This window comes from Medicago truncatula, chromosome 1 (genome assembly GCF_003473485.1).
Source record: "Medicago truncatula cultivar Jemalong A17 chromosome 1, MtrunA17r5.0-ANR, whole genome shotgun sequence".
NCBI classification, from domain to species: Eukaryota; Viridiplantae; Streptophyta; class Magnoliopsida; order Fabales; family Fabaceae; genus Medicago; species Medicago truncatula.
This window is the reverse complement of record NC_053042.1, coordinates 14,880,829-14,897,462: the sequence shown is the minus strand read 5'-3', so window position 1 is coordinate 14,897,462 and position 16,634 is coordinate 14,880,829. Positions and strand designations below refer to the sequence as shown.

Genomic DNA, 16,634 nt, shown 5'->3' with positions numbered 1-16,634 from the left:
GAATCGTTTTTATAATTATTATGAATTTATAGTTTCAAGTACGCTTTCAATATTGCTATAATTTAAAGTTTTATTTTAACTTTATATGATACTTATTTATATGCCAAAAAAAAAAGATGAAAACCTATATATAATATATAACTTTTGCTTCAGTTGAATCCAATATTGTGTCTCACACATCCTTTTAGGATTTTAAAGGACAATTTTTGTTTAAAAAAGTCTTGAGGATTTTAAAAGATTTTGCAAGATTTTGATGACTTTGATGATTTTAAAAGACTATTAAGGATTTAAATGGATTTAATTCATAAGATTTTAAAGGATTTGAAATGATTTTATGGATTTCAAGAGATTTCAACAGATTTTATGAATTTTAAGAAATAGTTGAAAAAAAATATCATAACACACTCTCTTTCACAAAATCTCAATAAAGACTCTTCTATTTATTTTATTTTATTTTTACGGGAGAGCTAGAGAGAGAGAGGTTTTTTACGGGAGAGCTAGAGAGAGAGAGAGAGAGAGAGAAGGAAGGGGAGAGAGAGAGGGAGAGAGGGGAGAGGAAAAGAGAGAGTAAGAGAGAAGGGAGGAGAGAGAGGGAGAGATAGTAAAATCTTAAAAGAAAAAAACAATCCTAAGAAATTTCATGTTTTCATGAAAGACTTTTTCATGCTAAAATTTCACTAGAAAATCCCACAAAATCCATCAAAATCTGATTTATTAAACAATCCTTCGAAATTTGAATGATTTTGAATACCACTAGACTTTTTTTAAGTGATTAAGAGTCTTGATTGAATACTACAAGACTTTTTTTAAATGACAAAGAATCTTGATTGAATAACACAAGACTTTTTTTAAATTGGAAAGAGTCTTGATTGAATACCACAAGATTTTTTCATGATAAAAAAGTCTTTTAACCCTTAGAATCATGATCCAATACACCCCCCTTACTTTCTCGTCCTATATGAAGTGAAAAGGTTTTCTGTTAAGAACTAAATGAGAAGATCCAAATCCTAATAAATAATTTTATGTAAAATTTATAAAAGTAAATTGATTTCCTATCTTTTATACTGAGAATTACACATTAAGTATCGTGATTTATGCACTGCAGAAAAAACCTCCAAATTGATACATCAATAAAGGATGAACTATCTGATTCTAATCTAAATACACAAGAATCAAATAGGATTGCATTTTTCACAAAGTCCGGTAATAAAAAAACAAAGAGTTTGTAATCATAGTTTTCTAGTATGGTAAGTGTTATCCTAGAGACTAAATATGATGCAATCTTAAGTTGGTGTAGGTTCTGAAGATTTTTTTTTTTCAGTAACTAAAATTGAAACTTCCTCAAATGGGAGAGACTAAACACAAATAATAGTATTTCATATATATTTTATATATTGGAAAAATTATTACCATTGGCATTGTATCTATTATATGTGAACAAATTATGTAAACAAGATTTTGTCAAATTTTTTTAATGTAAGCAAGATGTAAAGTGTGTATGCAGTAATAGAAACTGTTTCCCTATGCCATCGGATCAGCTTTGTTCTTTTAAAAACCAAATTTGATTTACACAAGATGTTGAGCACGTCTGGTTTGAGGTGCAGTTAAAAGGACCGGTGATCCCATTTCTCCAACCATTGAATTATTATTATAAAATTAAAATGCGAAATGTTAATGGAACCTCATCGAAAGGAAACACCAATGACCCTCTTTCCTTCATCTTTGATTTTTATTCACTATCTAAAAAAAATAGTAGATATAAATGGTGGGAACCTTCTCAAACAAGTCATCTTAAAAGAAACAATTATTGGTCAGCCTAATATAAGAGTTCATATTCTATGAACATCGGTGTGCCCGTTAAACAAGAGAACAACCTAAGGACTAACTGTTGAACATATTAGAGAGAATAGAAGAATAGACTTCAAAATGATAGATTTCAAAATTTTCCCATAAATACTATTTCATTCTACTCAGTTTTAATACATCCTTTCGTGTAGAAGAGCAGGACTTTTATAAGCTTTCAATTTTTAATTGTTAAGAAAATTAAAAATGCATGATGTCTACAACTTCTTATTGTTGAAGATTAGTGTTAAAAAAAACAAGAACATGAGTCTCAATCCTTTTAGGTGGTTCTTCTATATTTATATTCCAAAGCTCGACTTCCAGCAAAATTCACGAATTTCTGCAACTGTACTGATCAATAAACTCTTCCTCCGTAACGATTTGACTTCCATCATTACCAACCTCCCTTCCCGAATCACAGTCCTCCGTTCCGTAGGTGCATCCGAATCAGCTTCTTGCTACCATTACACTTGTGCCTAAGGTGTGTTGTCTTTTCCTGGCTTAAGAATACTTGTATATCTATCTAATGTTTGTCTCTTCACTCTCTTGATTTTCCTATATCTGTACTTGAATTGGACATTTGTATGTTTTCTATATTGAAAATAGATCTAACCCACTAGCCTTTATTGACCAGAGTTACCAAGTCATCTATTTCTTGTGAGACCTGAAAATGTTGATCTTGTGGTAAAGTTTTTATTGCAACTGTGTAATGTTTTCAAACTTGAAGATGGGGTAAGATAGCTTTAGGCCGAATATTTCCTTATGCTGGAGCATTTTTGATACTCTACATTTTGTGTTATGGTTCTGGTCTTATCAATTTTAATATATAATTTAGATCAATATAATTGTACAGAATTGGTCTTTATATTAGACCAATTTATGCAATTTGACGCCATCAGCTCTTTCATTCTTTAATTTGTTTGAGTAATTGTTTTGAAGTTAAGAAATTGTCTTAATAACTTCATACAGATTTCTCAATGGTAGATTTGTGCTTTGGAAGATTGTGTGTTCATGTTGTTTTAATGTTTCCTTTCTTATGTTGCTGTTGGTTTTAGGAGTTTGTGTGAGTTGGATTTAACAAAAGGAACCAATATGTTTTATGGAACTTACCGTTTTGTTCTCAGGACAACGTTATTCTTGTTTAGAGCAAATTTTTAACAAATTAATTGGAAAAACTAAAATACTTACCAATGAAATATAGAATTTGCTTTGAAATTTTGACCAGTTTTAGCTAGAGATTTACTAGGAAATTTGTTGCAATATCTAAGCTATATATCTAGAGGACATATCTTACTTAAAAAAAAAAAAAAACTAGAGAACATAAACTTTTGAATAGGATGTTGCTGCACATTGACTATGAATTTGCTATGACATCTTTATATTAGCAACGAATTAACATGAAAACTTTTCCTAGCAAATAAGCGTCCCATCGTTGCTGGAACAAATATATAGCTGCTATTTCACAATCAATCCCTAGTTCATTATGTTGATATGTTTTAGTAACTAATTAGCTATCTTTTCAATTGCATCCGTAATCCTGCAGAATTATGTAAGGGTCTTGTTCACTCATGTTGGAAGTTTAAAGCCACATGTTGTCTTAATACATACAAATTAATTAGGCCTACCGTTTTTTTTTTAATATCCACACAAATATCATTTCCCCCTAAATTAAAGAGCCTAAACTACGAATTTGCAATGTTGAAAAGTGGAGAATCGAAAGTCTTATTAATCCATGCTCCAACATATCAATTTTTTTTTAAGAGTTGAGTAGCTCAGCTAGTTTGAACTACAGATTAATAAATTGCAAGTTTTAGATTGAAATCCGAACAAAGAAATATATATTAATCTAACAATTAAATAATAACATTTCCTTTAAAAAAATAATTAATAACATTTATCATTAAAAAAAATATTAACTTTCTTCTGTAGTCTTTTTTCTTTTGAAACATTATGCAGTCTTTTATTATCTGAATTATACTTACTATACTTACTATATATATATATATATATATATATATATATATATATATATATATATATATATATATATATATATATATTCCAGAGTTAATAATACAATACTAAAAATAGTTCAATTATTGCAAGGAAATAACCATAGTAAAAAAATAATATTTTTGACATGAATAAAGAGACAGATAGGGTAAAAAAACAACTTTGGGAGTTTCTTCACCTAAGAAGATGAAGTCCTCTGCAGAAGATGTTAATTTGTCTCCGGTTCAGATTATTAAAGTGAAAAAACTAGAAAAACATGTATTTTACGATGAAGATTCTTTTGGTTCAAGAGAAAATTTTGCATATGAATAAAAAAAACTTACTATGCTCTACTCTTACTATGAATAAAGGACGCTAAAGCAATCACCATCTACTCTACTCTTACTATGCTCTCACGGCATATGCAATTTTCCATTGGAATATGTTTGAATCTTCTTCACTCATATTGGAGGTTTAAAGCCAATAAATTGTCACTTAGTGTATACAAATTAAGACTTATAATTATTATTATTATTATATCCAGATATTTTTCTGCCTATTTTAGTTTTTGCTCTGCTTCTATTGTAAATATTGTTTGGATTTTGCTGATTCTTTCTTAGTACATCTTGTGCTAGGAAAGACTCATTGATTTCGTAATATATTCCATTTTAACTTCTTAAAAAAAATGACAAAATATGTTTTTATTTTTCAAAATATGTTTTAAAAAACAATTTTAGAAAAGTGATTTCAAGAAGAGAAAAAGAAAAAACTTGTTTGGTAATGTGACTTTTAAAAACTGTTTTAGAAATGAAAAAAATTAGAAAATCCATTTGGTAATATAATTTTCAAAAACAGTTTTAGAAAACAGAAAATTAGAAAACCTGTTTGGTAATTAAATTTTTTAAAAACTTTTTTTTTTTAATTTTTAATAACCTATATAAATTATATTACCCTTTATATAATTGATTTTTTTCTTACAATTTTATCCTTAGTTACCAATCAAATTAAATTTCAAGTACTATAGTTAAATGTAGAATTTAGACACAAAATAAATTATTTTTTTACATACAAGTCAAAATTTGTTCAAGCGATACATAATTTAAAAATGTAAAACACATCAAAATATTATAGCATATTTAATGTCGATAACATAAACATCAAATAACCAAACAAAAACAATCATCCGCAAAAAAACTTTGTCTTGAAAATATAAATTTTGACCTTTATCTTAGCAATAATTACACATTTTTTTTTTTATACAAACTTACTTATTTTAGAATTTTAACCAATGCCTACTCGTTAGCGTTCTCATTTTTTTTAAAGATCATTCTCCATGTTTGATTTACAAGAGAATGTACATTTATTTAATCCACCTTAGTTGAATTGTGGAAAGAATTAAAGATAGTACGAAAATGATTTTATTTTAGTACAATTAAAAAATGTATCAATTAATGATTAAATTGTTAAATGTTGAATAAAATTAGACACCAATTTTCACGTGTGTCGTTTGAAAATCAAGAAGCGTGCAACAGAGTGAGAGAAAGCAAAATCAGAATGTAACTCTTGCAAAACGTGTCGCACACAATGAAAAAGGAAGGACGTGGTTTAATTGCAAAGAGTAACATATCATCCATGACCATGACTATGAATATTTTATTTTAGTTTACAAATTAAAAAAACAATATACATTTATTCAAATTATAGAATATATCAAATACAATGACATGATTAACATCGCTAAAAACGTAAAGGGTGAATATGCTAATAAACTCTCAATACCCAAGTTAATAACATACAACAACAAAATACCTACAAATAATATGATAAAATCTAAATCACCAGAATACCCCACGCTAACGAATCTGTCACATTGACGTCCAGATTATTGATTGAATATGTTATGGAGTGAAACTGATCTTTCATTATGAATCAAACAAACATCACAATAAGAAGTGAAATTAAAAAACAAGGTACAAGACGACGAACAACATAACACTACACTAACACATAAAAAAAACTTATTTAGATAAAAAAAAGATACAGATGAAATATTCTATGTTAAAAATAACTTCAAACCACCGAGTGAACGAGATTTTTTTTTATCCATGACTATGAAATATTTCTCACCAAATGAGAAAATTAATATGAAATGCAAGGCAATAATGAGTGGCATTATTAAATGCATTATCATTCATGATTGTTAAGGAATAAAATGCATGGCAATAATGAGCGGCGTTGACTTTAGCAATAAAGATCAAATAATCTCATCAAAGTTTAGAACCGGGTGAGGCCTATATGATATCAACCAATAAAAATGTAATATACATAAGTAATATTAAATGTCAAATAAATGAGTAGATTTTTTCTAAAAATAAAAGAGTTAATCTTAATTTTTTTTTAATGAGAGTTAATCTTAATCATAAGGTAACTTTTAATACTTTAATTTTTATTTAATTTTTTTATTTTATTTATATTAAGGTGTTCAATCTTAATTAATTTACACTACAAGACTTATAACAAATAAAATTTTACATCAAATTTCTTTCATCTGGATGTCCTTAAATTCATCATTTACATTCATAAAATTTCTTTCATTCCAGAACCCCGAACGTGAGAACAAAAACATCTCCTTCTTTCAAATTTCTTGTCCTTTATTCTTCCATATTGATCAATTTTTGTTTCTTTTTCATTCTTATTCCCATTTTGATTGTTCAATTTTGTCGTTCAAAATTGCCCCAATTTCCAATTATCGTGAGAATTGTCGTTGTTTCTAGAACCGCGTCAGGTATCGTGACTTTTTTTTATTTTTTATTTAAGCAGCCAACCTAATAAAATCTGTTAACACGCATAGACATGTCTCACTATCAGCAAAAGCCTTTAAGCCAAAATAAAAGAACAAAAGCCTCATCACATAACCATTTCAGCAACAACCAAAAAAATGCTAGCAAACTCCCACAACATCACAGCGGTAACACCTGCTATTAGCCCTCAAAATACAACGGATGATTTTCTCAATTGTTATAATTAACTACCTCACAACCAAGAAAAATCAAATCAAAAAGAAAAATCAAGTCATCATACCTGAAGTTGTACTGGAAATAACGACAATTCTCACGATATTGGAAATCATGACGATTCTCACGAAAATTGAAAAATGTGGTAGTTGGGAACGACAAAATTGAACAATCAAAATCGGAGGAATAAATTTTATGAATATAACTGATAAATTTAAGGACATTCAGATTAAAGAAATTTGATGTGAAAATTTAATTGTTCTAAGTCAGTCCTGTCGTGTAAATTAATTAAGATTGAACACTGAAATATAATTAAGGCAATATTACATTATGAGTCATTTATCTTATTTATTTGTAACACTTTGGTCGTTTGTCTTTATTTTTTCCCGTTTAGGTTCTTTATCTCTCTTAAAAGCACATGTACATCTTTTTTCGTATTTTTTTTGTTAAAAAATACATAATTTTATTTTTAAAAATATATTTTTATTAAAACTGAAAAAAAATCCAAAAATATGATGAAGATGTTCATCATCTTCATCTTCTTCCTTTGAATCTTCATCATCTTCTTTAAATAAAAAAAACTACTAAAATACATCTCCAAATATCGTGAATTAATGTTATATTCACCTCAAATCTTATTTTAAACACAAAAATCAAAACCTTAATTTCACAAATGTTGGAAGGCGGATGGTGGGGGCTTAGTCACTGGCGGAAGGGTTAGGCTTTACGAAAGTTAAGATTGTTCTGAAAACAATAAAATTGATGTGCAAAACTGCTATCAATTTTGGGGTTATTTTTATGCCGGGCTTGAATATTGAGTTAGAAAATAATAATAATAATAATAATAATAATAATAATAATAATAATAATAATAATAATAGCGTGACAATTTATATAACTAATTTTTTTTTTTTTGATGAAACTAAATCTCTTTCTCTATAGGGGTTTGATTTTTGTGTTTAAAAGAAGATTTGAGGTGAATATAACATTAATTCATGATATTTGGAGATATATTTGTGCAGAAATTTTTTTGATTCAATGAAGATGATGGAGATTCAAAGGAAGAAGATGAAGATGATGAACATCTTCATCATATTTCTGGATTTGTTTCGTTTTTAATAAAACGATATTTTAAAAAATAAAATTATGTATTTTTTTTAATAAAAAAAATGAGAAAAATGATGTATATGTGCTTTTATAAGAGATAAAAGACCTAAGCGGAAAAAATAAAGATAAAGGACCCATGTGTAACAAATAAATAAGATATATGATTTCTAACGTAATCATGTCTATAATTAAATAAAAATTAAAAGCATTAAAAATTACCTTATGATTATAATTGATTCTTTTTTTAGAAAAAAATTGACTCGTTTATGACATTTAATGTTGTCAATGTATATTACATTTTAATTGGTTGATATCATGAGAGGATAAAATACCATCTAAATAAGAGAGGCTAATCTAAAAAAAATCATATGAAAAGGGTACGATCTTTGATTATCTTTAAGGAAATTGAATGAAATATCTGAAGGGGGGGGGGGGAAATTAAATGGAACATGTGAAGGAAGAAAAAATGTGTCATCAATAAAATAGAATCATGCTAATTTGTACGCAGGGGCGTTTTTAGGGCCCAGCTAGTTTGGGCATACGCTCGGGTTAAACTCATTATCTCACCCTATTACTCCAACCTCGTGTTTCTGATCAAAACCACCATAATAAGTCTCAGTCTTCATACTAAAGACAAAAGTGAACGAGTTTAATCAGCCCAAGTCTTCACTATGATAATGCATTATAAATATCACCTACATTTCCCATTATAATGCATTCATCATAATACAAGTGTCTAGTGCAATTATACTTTCATTGTCTTCACATTTTCAAAATGCTTAAGAAGATAAAGCTCTTACCAATGTTGTGTACTCTTCTTTTGTTCTTCTTTGTGTTTGTCATGGCCACACCTTATGCTGCAACAAATGACCAAGGCAGCGAGGCTGATGCTCTGTTGAAGTGGAAAGCAAGCCTTGACAACCATAGCAATGCTTTGCTCTCTTCATGGATTGGCAATAATCCTTGTAGTAGTTGGGAAGGAATCACGTGTGATTATAAATCAAAGTCCATCAACAAGGTAAATCTCACTGATATTGGACTAAAAGGTACGCTTCAAAGTCTCAATTTCTCATCACTTACAAAAATCCACACTTTAGTTTTAACAAACAACTTCTTGTACGGAGTTGTTCCACACCATATTGGAGAGATGTCTAGTCTAAAAACTCTTGATTTGTCAGTTAACAATCTCTCTGGTACCATTCCCAATAGCATTGGTAATTTGTCAAAAATATCTTATCTTGATCTCAGTTTCAATTATCTCACTGGGATTATTCCATTTGAGATAACCCAATTGGTTAGTCTTTATTTCTTGTCTATGGCTACTAACCAACTTATTGGCCACATTCCTCGTGAAATTGGGAATTTGGTCAACCTTGAGAGACTAGATATTCAACTTAATAATCTTACTGGCTCTGTTCCTCAAGAAATAGGGTTTCTAACAAAACTTGCTGAACTTGATTTGTCTGCTAACTATCTCTCTGGCACCATCCCTTCTACAATTGGAAACTTGAGCAATTTACATTGGCTATACCTTTATCAGAACCATCTCATGGGGAGCATTCCAAGTGAAGTTGGAAATCTCTATTCCCTTTTCACAATTCAATTGTTAGGAAACCACCTCTCTGGACCAATCCCATCTTCCATAGGTAATTTGGTAAATTTGAATTCTATTCGACTTGACCATAATGATCTTTCTGGAGAAATCCCGATTTCCATAGGTAAATTGGTCAATTTAGATACTATTGACCTTTCGGACAATAAAATCTCTGGACCACTTCCTTCTACTATCGGAAATTTGACAAAACTCACAGTGTTATATCTTTCCTCAAATGCTCTCACCGGACAAATTCCACCTTCCATAGGTAACCTGGTTAATTTGGATACTATTGACCTTTCAGAAAATAAACTCTCTAGACCAATTCCTTCCACTGTTGGAAATTTAACGAAAGTAAGTATATTATCTCTTCATTCAAATGCTCTCACTGGACAACTTCCACCTTCCATAGGTAACATGGTTAATTTGGATACTATTTACCTTTCAGAAAATAAACTCTCTGGACCAATTCCTTCCACTATCGGAAATTTGACAAAACTTAATTCATTATCACTTTTCTCAAATTCCCTCACTGGAAATATTCCGAAAGTAATGAATAACATTGCCAATTTAGAAAGTCTGCAATTAGCTTCTAATAATTTCACAGGTCATTTACCTCTCAACATTTGTGCTGGTAGAAAGTTAACTAAGTTCTCCGCCAGCAATAACCAATTCACAGGCCCAATTCCAAAGAGTTTGAAGAAGTGCTCCAGTCTTATCAGAGTAAGACTTCAACAAAATCAAATAACTGACAATATAACTGATGCCTTTGGCGTGTATCCAAATTTGGACTACATGGAATTGAGTGATAATAATTTTTATGGCCATATATCACCAAATTGGGGTAAGTGCAAGAATCTCACAAGCCTTCAAATCTCCAACAATAATTTAACTGGAAGCATACCACAAGAACTAGGTGGAGCAACACAATTACAAGAACTTAATCTGTCTTCAAACCATCTTACTGGAAAAATTCCAGAGGAGCTAGGAAACTTATCTTTGTTGATCAAACTCTCGATAAGTAACAATAATCTTTTGGGAGAAGTTCCTGTACAAATTGCATCACTGCAGGCACTAACTGCCTTGGAGCTTGAAAAAAATAATTTAAGTGGCTTCATCCCTAGAAGACTTGGAAGGTTGTCTGAGTTAATACATTTGAATTTGAGCCAAAATAAGTTCGAAGGAAACATTCCTGTTGAGTTTGACCAATTAAAGGTTATTGAAGATCTTGATCTTAGTGAAAATGTTATGAGTGGAACCATACCATCAATGCTTGGACAGTTAAATCACTTACAAACATTGAATCTTTCACATAATAATCTTTCTGGAACTATTCCTTTGAGCTATGGTGAGATGTTAAGCTTGACAATTGTTGATATATCATACAACCAATTGGAGGGTCCAATTCCAAGCATTACAGCCTTCCAAAAAGCTCCAATTGAAGCACTAAGAAATAACAAAGGCTTGTGTGGTAATGTCTCTGGCCTAGTGTGTTGCTCAACATCAGGTGGCAACTTTCATAGTCATAAGACTAGCAATATTTTGGTGCTAGTTTTACCCCTCACTCTAGGTACTCTATTGTTGGCATTTTTTGCTTACGGGATCTCATACCTTTTTTGTCAAACTTCAAGCACAAAAGAAGACAACCACGCAGAAGAATTTCAAACTGAAAATCTATTTGCAATATGGAGCTTTGATGGAAAAATGGTGTACGAGACCATTATCGAAGCCACAGAAGATTTTGACAACAAGCATCTCATTGGGGTTGGAGGGCATGGAAGTGTTTACAAAGCAGAGTTGCCTACAGGTCAAGTTGTTGCTGTGAAGAAACTTCACTCATTACAAAATGAAGAAATGTCTAATCTGAAAGCATTCACAAATGAGATCCATGCTTTGAAAGAAATTCGACATCGCAATATTGTGAAGTTATACGGCTTTTGTTCACATCGACTACACTCATTTTTGGTTTATGAATTCTTGGAAAAGGGTAGCATGGACAACATTTTGAAGGACAATGAACAAGCTGCTGAATTTGATTGGAATAGGAGGGTGAATGTCATTAAAGATATAGCTAATGCTTTATGCTATCTACATCATGACTGCTCACCTCCTATTGTTCATCGAGATATATCCAGCAAGAATGTTATTTTGGATTTGGAATACGTAGCTCATGTCTCAGACTTCGGAACATCCAAGTTTCTGAATCCCAACTCATCCAATATGACTTCTTTTGCAGGCACCTTTGGATATGCAGCTCCAGGTCAATTCCTTTTCTTTTATATTAATTAAGGTTATAATATTTTGTATTCATAATTAATACCTACATGTAAAATGTAATTATTTCGCGACTATGTAAGTACTAAAGATTTTCTAGATTTTATATATAATGCTATTTTTACAGAATCCTATTTTTCACGTGATAACTCTTTTTTAAATTTCTACAGAACTTGCATACACAATGGAAGTAAATGAGAAATGTGATGTGTATAGTTTTGGGATATTGACCTTGGAAATACTTTTTGGAAAACACCCTGGAGATGTTGTAACTTCTTTGTGGAAGCAACCTTCACAAAGTGTTATAGACGTGACACTTGATACCATGCCATTGATAGAGAGATTGGACCAACGTCTCCCTCATCCCACAAATACCATTGTTCAAGAGGTGGCATCTGTGGTAAGGATTGCAGTTGCTTGCTTAGCAGAAAGTCTGCGTTCTCGCCCTACCATGGAGCATGTCTGCAAACAGTTTGTAATGTCATAATCATCTTCAAAGTTTTAATTACATCTAAAGATTGTTTTGATACTACTTCACAGTTTCATATTCGTAACTTTAAAGTTTCATATTTGTAAAACCTTTTTTCTTTTACTGCAAATCATTTTTATTTTGTAGTTTCCAAATTTAAGTTGTATTATCCAAGTCTATGCTCAAATAACACGTGATTATAAGTTTATAGTTTAAACTAAACTTTAGTCATTCGTAATTGAGAGATTAATTTTAAGCACAATGTCTAGCACTCGTGAATCTACCAAAAAGGCAGTGATATTTTGCTGATCATTAAATCACATTTTTTTATTATTTGATCTCTAATAAGCCTTCTTTTATTGAGAGATCAAAAGGATTTACAAAATGGGTTGCTTAAGGTAAGGAACATTGGCATTGCTTTGTTGGTGCAGTGGTTAATGGAAATACCCAAAAAAAAATAATTGAAAGAGATTTTGTGCCCAAGACAGGATATATAGCTGGAAAAAAAATGATAATTTTTGCGAGAAACAAATACCAAACGTAAATCATTAACTTTGCTCTTTCTCTATTTGATACTCTTTTGTAGAGTAATGCATGGCGTAAGGCATTTGTGTTTAAGTTCTTTGTCTATCTTTACTTCTAGTATTTTTATATCCTTAACAAAGTGATTCAACATCATGTTTGATTGTTATTGAATCAAAATATCTCCATTACTATCTTTGGTTGCACATAAATCCCAAACCCTTACACAAACATATGTAATCGTGAAGTCACCAACAGATTGCATTCAACAAAACTAGGTCTGTTCGATAGAATAAATCAATTGATATCAACAGATTCTCATGAAACAAGAACACTGGATGATAATGTTTGTTCAAGACAAGATTTGCATTTAGATATATAGACTAATAATTATATCACAAGAGAAAAATAAAAAAACAAGGTAAGTGGTATCTATAACTGATCTTTCAAATCAATAAGTGGTATCATAATGAGAGCTTACGAGCTCGCAAGTCAATGTTCTAGGAGAATTGAGAAAATTTTCTGCCTCTACTAACTAAGACAAATCAGGAAAATAAAATAGCTTCAATAGCTAAAGACTCTTCTCTTTCTGAAAATGTAAGCATCTAATAAAGTTACGAATTTACCTTATGGAAGAGCTATTGATACAGCATAGTACTCTGTTCTGTAGGGCATCCTACAAGGGTATTAACCCGTCCCAGTGTTATCTTAAGTTTTCTCTATTTTCATTTTTTTATAAAAGAACTTGCTCTCCTTGGTTTGAGAATATCATCGTACTATAACAAGGCAGTTTGGGCTATGGGGTTCAGGTGGGTTCTTTTGAACTTTGTGGGTTCGTCATATAAGTTGATATAATAAGTACATTCTTCATTACATATGCCTCTAGCTACTGCCTCAATGTTCCATATTAACATTTATAGCTCCACGATCAAACCTTACCACCTTGCCTCCCACCCTTGTTGAATAATTGAATGATGCTCATAAGTGGGATAAGCATTAACATAGAAATCCCTCACAAGCATGTAATGTAGCTCTTTCGGTGGACGCATCAGCGCAACACAGCCTATTATTGGCCACATACTAGAACTCCCCTTTTAGGTTAAAATCAAACTTTTCTTCATCAAGGATTCCTTTCTTTGCAAGTTGTATGAAACACTCCTGATTTTCTCGCCCCCCCTGAATCTGCTCGCATTATAGATTCTCAAGGATGATTGGCCGTATGCATTGCATGATCTTGTTACCATTTCCTGTAAAAGCATAAAATTGTTAACAAGTGCATTGTTAATTGTCTTTTGTGGAGTGTTTATTAACATCTTAATCAATATCAGAAGGCAATAATGATACTCATTTCATGATTTCTGCATTCTAGGTTCTTCCATATTACATTATATCGCTAAAAACAAACAAAAATTGCATAATTTAAAAGTTAAGGTATGAGAAAATTAAGTTGTCTCCCAATAAGCACTTGTTTAAAGTCAATTAGTTCGACGCCTATTTTTCTTTTTCTTCAAGATGGTTCTAATGAGGACTTCCATTTGTGTCCCATGTGTTGTGAAGACGGAGTTACCCTCTGGAATAGGTTAAAACAAAACTAAAGGTTTTGATCTTTGATTGTGAGGGTGTGGTCGTGCACATCCAATTTCATCCAAGATTTGTGGATGAAAGGTCTGCCTAAGATCAATAGTGCACTTTAACCATCCATCTTTTTCATGACTAGCAAGTCTTCAGTGTATGGTTATGCTTATTTTGCCCAACTTTCCACACAGCTTTTGAAAGATTCCATCACTGAACTGTAATACCTTGGTTGTTGGTTGAATTACAGTTGTGTCTTCGAGGTGCTTCAGGGCTATTAAATTGTTGCTTTGACCGACAAGCAAGTCTTTTTCAATGTCTACTCCAACTATATCTCCTAACATTGTCACTCTTCTCGGATCTCTGCATTCTGTGCTTTTCGGAATTTTATATACAATACTTCTTCATCGTTTTATATGAACTGGTTGAACAAAATATGGTTGTCAACAAAGCATTGCAATTTAACCTTCATCGTTTAATCTTCACCATTTCTCGGATCTCTGCATTCTATCACCAAAGCATTGCAGTGCTCCTTAGATTTGTCTTTTGTATTAGCATTCAATGTTGTTATATGGTTGTCATCAAGTTAGTTGGCAATTTGTCCAATTTACACCTTTAATCCCTTGATAGAGGCTTCAGTTTTCTTTATATAGTTAATGGACATTTGGATGAACTGGTTGAATATATCTTTAAATTTCTGTGTTCTATCCACCTGAGGGTTTTGTTGGCTCGGTATACTTTGATTGTAGGGCACTTGCCTTTGATATTTGTATTTTTGCCCATGGAAGTTATTATCGTATTTTATTTTGGTTTTGGTATGGTGATCGGTTCTATCCGAATTGATTGTTGACGTAGTTCACTTCCTCATCAGGTGAACAATATCTAGTTTGGTGTGGTCCTGCGTATAACTCACGTTTCATCACTTGCTTAGATTAACCCTTTTGAATGCTTTTCAGTTAGTGGGAGATCTTTGTGATTTTCTTTGTTAATTATTCCACAATACTGGTTAGGAGTTTTCTTTGTGCGAGTATAACATCGTTCGTCTTGAGATCTAAAATATCAGCCTTCTTGGTATCATGACCTCACTACTATACTCGGACTTATGATCATTGATGGCCATGAATTTTATGACTTTGATGGCATTAAAAGTGCTTTATGACATGAGTGCCCCTCTTGTTGTTGCATCCACCATGAGTTTATGTTGCCGGTGAAGACCATTTCTAAAGATATGAATCTGAGGGATATCATCAAATTTGTGGCCTGGATATTTGCGGAGCATGGATTTGAATAGTTCCCATGCCTCCTATAATGTCTGCATTGGAACCTTATGTGAAAACAGCAACGGATGTCTTGGCGTTAGGAATTCTACTATGCGAAAAGAAACTTTTAGAGAACTTGTTCTCCAGAGTGTCCAAATTTGTCAGAGTTATGGTTGGTTTTTCCATATAACAACCTTTGGCACGTCCAGTGAGGGAGTGAGGAAATAACCTTATGTATAGGTTTTCCTCTTCGTTGTCCTACGCTCCTGGGCTTTCAACAATTTCATATAATTTCACCAAGTGGTTGATGGGATCTCCATGGTCCATTGAGGTAAACGAGATTGCATGCAAGAGTTGGATAACTCCTATTTTATATCTCCATTTGCCGCTCGTTGTTTCTAGGCTTGGTTGATCGGGAAAATCTCCTCAGAACCGTTGTTGTACGTCACTCGCTTTGGTGTTTCTTCGTTGTTGGCCATGTTTGTTGTTGATTGTTGAAAAATAGTTCATGTGTTTCTTTGCTTGGAATCTGGTCCTTTCGATATCAAGATCGTAAAAAAGCTAACCTTTCAGTGTTTTGCATCGTATACACAGTAATCAAACAACTATACCAACAATTAGAATTCAAGGGCATTATAAAAGTAAAAAATAACCATGAAAGTTTAAAACTAATAAAACAAAACTATTTTCTAGTTCACTAGACGAGTTAGACTTGACTAGCGAATTTGGAAAACCAAAGACACATATGTGCAAATTAAGAAAAACTGTAAACAAGTAAAATCAATCTAATTTGACGCATTCCCCGACAACGATGCCATTTGAAAATTAATTATTGAACCATAATTACTACTATACTTAGCTCGGTTTCGCTCTTATCATCAAAATTTCTAAACAAAGATTTATAAATGTGTTTTGTTGCGTGATCAAAGTAAACTAAAGCAAGATAGAGAAACTTGCGATGGTATTAGATTCCAACATCTATTCATTGT

At 31.5% G+C, this 16,634-nt stretch overlaps 1 pseudogene; it reads left to right on the top strand.

The window, feature by feature from the left end:
- The first annotated feature begins 8,796 nt into the window (after nucleotides 1-8,796).
- On the top strand, nucleotides 8,797-12,328 carry LOC11429281 (MDIS1-interacting receptor like kinase 2-like; annotated as a pseudogene).
- Nucleotides 12,329-16,634: the final 4,306 nt, after the last annotated feature.